The sequence below is a fragment of the Malus domestica genome, chromosome 02 (assembly GCF_042453785.1).
Source record: "Malus domestica chromosome 02, GDT2T_hap1".
NCBI lineage: Eukaryota > Viridiplantae > Streptophyta > Magnoliopsida > Rosales > Rosaceae > Malus > Malus domestica.
In genome coordinates this window covers 17,549,526-17,553,268 of record NC_091662.1, presented here as the reverse complement: position 1 = coordinate 17,553,268, position 3,743 = coordinate 17,549,526, and the positions used below count along the sequence as shown (strand labels likewise).

Sequence of the window (3,743 nt, the reverse complement as noted above, 5' to 3'; positions counted from 1 at the left end):
AGTGGGTTGGGTTGCAGCAGGAGGAGAAAAGGGCGGTGGGGAAAGGAGGATGACCAGAGGGCGAGGGAAATGAGTTAGAGAGGAGAAGAAAAAGGGGAGCAGCAAGGGAAAGCTGGCCGACACTAGTAAAAAAAACACTTTGCGCGACATACGTACATTCGTGCGCAAAGTCAAAAATCGTTGCTCAAGGGTTTGCGCGACACAATCTTTGTTGCGCGCTAGCCGTCGCACCAAGGCAGTGACACTAGGGTTTGCGCGACGAAGAAATAACATGAGTTGCGCAAAGCCACTTTGCACAACGCACATCCTACGTCGCGCAAGGCCACTTTGCGCGACGCACGTCCTACATCGTGCAAAGTGGCTTTGTGCGACATAGGACATGCGTCGCGCAAAGTGGATTTGCATGACATAGGACGTGCGTCGCGCAAACCCCTTTTTTTTGTTTTGGTCAAAAATATTTTTTTTTAATTTTTGATAAATATTGTAATTAAATTCTAAAGAATAATTAATTAACCAAGCAAAAGTATTTAATTATAAAATATATGAAAATGTACACACAAGATGTCCGAACAAAAAAGAAAAAACTAAAGTAGTCTCCTACGAAACTACATCAAGATTTCTTGCAAGAGACGAATAAAATAACTTTGCAGCTCTGATTCTCGAAAGTACGTCAAGATTTCTTGCCAATCTGGAGGATTCTGCAAAAGGGTCAAAGATATATAGTCTTTAACAAGAACTAACACATCAACTAAACTTAAGAAAAGTTATCATATACTTAGCAGAAAATAAAACTAAAAGTAAAGAGTATTACATTGAAATGACCCAAATTTGGTTTCGAACTGCCCGACAAATTTTTTAGGGCAGTTGACTTCCCAATGCCAACCAAACCAAGAACTTCCCCTGGCCAAGGGACCGGTAACCTGTAAATTGAAATTATGTAGGATTTAGATTCTTTCTACCATCTTAAAACACTAAAACATGAAACTGATCGAAGTTCTCGACAAAGTTATAAGGAACCGACTGAGACTGGCCTGTGTACTTTAAAAATGGTTAGGCCTGTAACGGTGTGTTGTTTCTTTGTCCAATGCCTTCGGCAAGTTGATGATTTGAATTGCTTTAAACGGGCATTTCTACATCATCACATGATAAGCCAGAGTCAAAAGAATGCCTCTTCAACACAATCAGAGAAGATGAATAAAAAAGAGGAAACTTCAACCAAACCAAATACAATCATACATACATGAACACAGATACCACAACCGGTGCACAACTCTTCGGAGATTGAAGCGCTCTAGGACGTTGGTGTAACCTCAATACACTTTTCACCTGCAAATTTGAGGTACACAAAAAATGAACTCCCATTTCAAGATGCTAGTTTGCTGGTCTGTTACTCTCCCTTTCACATTGTACCTAAATGACCCCATACTATGCTCTATCGAAGGCAGCATAAATCGGGAATCCCAAAACTACATAACTCTTGACCTTTAACCAGTTAAAACCAACAATTGAAAGCCCAAATTTTTTTCTGTTCTAATATTAATAACAGAGATGCAAAATTGTAGAAAATTTATGCTAAAACATTATTTCTTATCCATGTTGTATCAAAGAGATCAACAGAACCTTGTTTGAAGGATTCACTTAACCAATGACTTAAATTAAGACAGCGAAGAAGACAACCTGAAAGCAATAACCTATACTGGAAGATAAAATTACCTTCTGGATCTTCCCACAAAGCAATGAACCAACACACCACCACCAGATCTTGTAGCTACATCAATATAATCGATGCACTCATCAAAGTCCTGTAGATGAATAGAAAATGATAAGTCCTCATAATGGGGTTATTTAAATGTGTGTATTATGCAATTACAATGTAGAACCTAAGCCAAAAACGCATAATGAGTTCCGAACATCAAACAGTTAAAGCATTTCCGTTGTGGCACCAAAATCAGAAACCAAATAACTACATTCTTGCATCTTTGAGTTGAATGACTGCTATTAAAAAGTTGGTAGATTTAATGAGTTAATACAACTATTGTTTTATCCAAAGAAGACAAACTATCAAAGTTAATGATACATTCAGAAATTAACTACAACTGCAAGCCTGCAACACTTAATAAGCAAAGCAGAACATAACCTATTCACTACAAGACTTGTATCAATTGCACAGACAAAAAAACATGAGCCACTACCAAAGATGCAAACCACAACGCCAAGTAGAAACATGGATTCTTGTATGTACCCGTCAATCATAGCAAAGAAGCCGTCTTTCTTTATCAGCACTACCGGGTCAGATTTGTCTTGAGACCAAACCCCATCCAAGGAAAACAAGTCCCATAATTCACACGCAATAACTCTATTTACGGCGCAAATAAGATGTCCAATTACGCAGCCAAACACCACAATTCAGGTAATTTCAGCACAACATTACATTATGAACCCATCACAATTTAATGGAAACCCTGAATGAGTGCAAAAACATCAAACAGTTCAAGCGCATCCCATGGAATACAACCATACCAAAGAAGCCGTCCTTCTTTATCACTACTACCGATTTAGATTTTTCCCAAAACGAAAACCCATCTACGGAAAACAGGACACATAATTCACACACAATAACTCAATTTGCGGCGCAAACAAGATGAGCAATTAAGCACCCAAACACCGCAATTCAGGTAACTTCAGCAACATTATGAACCCATCACAATTGAATGACAACCCCCAATGAATGCAAAACATCAAACAGTTAAAGCGCATCCCAATTCAATACCCAAATCATAAATCAACCCAAAAATTGCTTCTGTTATGAAACTTTTCAGTAAATTTTATTAATAATCTCAGCTACAATTTCCAATTCAATGTGCAGCAAGAATGTCCGTACTAAACAGATTGGTGCACAGTGAGGTGAGGGATGAGAAGGAAGTGAGGGATGAGGGGTGAGTCACTTGTCTGATGTGGGAGGAGAAGAGAAATCGGCGAGGAGGGTGAGGTCAAGAGAGAGTGACTGAGTGAGGGTGAGGTCGAGGAAAGGTCGAGGAGAGGTCGAGAGAGAGTGCCTGAGTGAGGGTGAGGACACGGAGGAGTGAGGTCGAGGCGAGGTCGATGAGAGGTCGAGAGAGAGTCTGAGATTAGCGAGAGGGAAGAGAGAGGTCTATGGGAAAGAAAGAGTTGGGTCCAAAGTTGGAATATTGAAAAAAAACCGCCTATTTTTCACTATTGAACCGCCTAAATTATCAAAACTGGCGCTATGTAGGTATACAATTGGAGGTCACGCAAAGTGGTTTTGCGCCACGACCACATTAAGGCGTCGCGCAAGGTAATTTTTTTTTTAATTATTATAAAAATTACTGAAAAATGTGACTTTCCTTTTTTCAAATTCAATTAAAAAAAACAACCACGCAGAGATCAAGTAACGGGACAAAACTTTTCGACGGTTATAAACGAAAAATCACGATTTAACGGTTATTTTAACTCCGATTTTGATGATTTTTTACAGCTACACTCCTTGAGCCTATATGAATACAACGAATTGATTTGATCGTCAATTGAAAATATTTACACAAGTGGATACTACAAAATGTTATGTTAAACTTAATGATAGTATAAATAAACTCTAAGTGTTAAGGAATCTATCGTTTTTATGGGATACACATTGTACGAAACTAGTTTCAAAGATCCAACCGTCAAACTTGTTTGTATATGCTTTGAGATCGCATACACCAAAAATTGAAAAAAAACAAATA

At 38.5% G+C, this 3,743-nt stretch overlaps 1 long non-coding RNA gene across 2 annotated transcripts; it reads right to left on the bottom strand.

Moving 5' to 3' along the window:
* Positions 1 to 509: 509 nt before the first annotated feature.
* LOC103419962 (uncharacterized) lies at positions 510 to 3,207 on the bottom strand. Of its 2 annotated transcripts, none has more exons than XR_011577694.1 (6): positions 2,243 to 3,207; positions 1,714 to 1,802; positions 1,241 to 1,326; positions 1,032 to 1,130; positions 812 to 920; positions 510 to 698 (listed from the first exon to the last, which is right to left on the bottom strand). It is a non-coding gene; the product is annotated as an uncharacterized lncRNA (long non-coding RNA). The 2 variants fall into 2 exon arrangements; XR_011577695.1 differs by having other exon boundaries at positions 2,193 to 3,198.
* Positions 3,208 to 3,743: the final 536 nt, after the last annotated feature.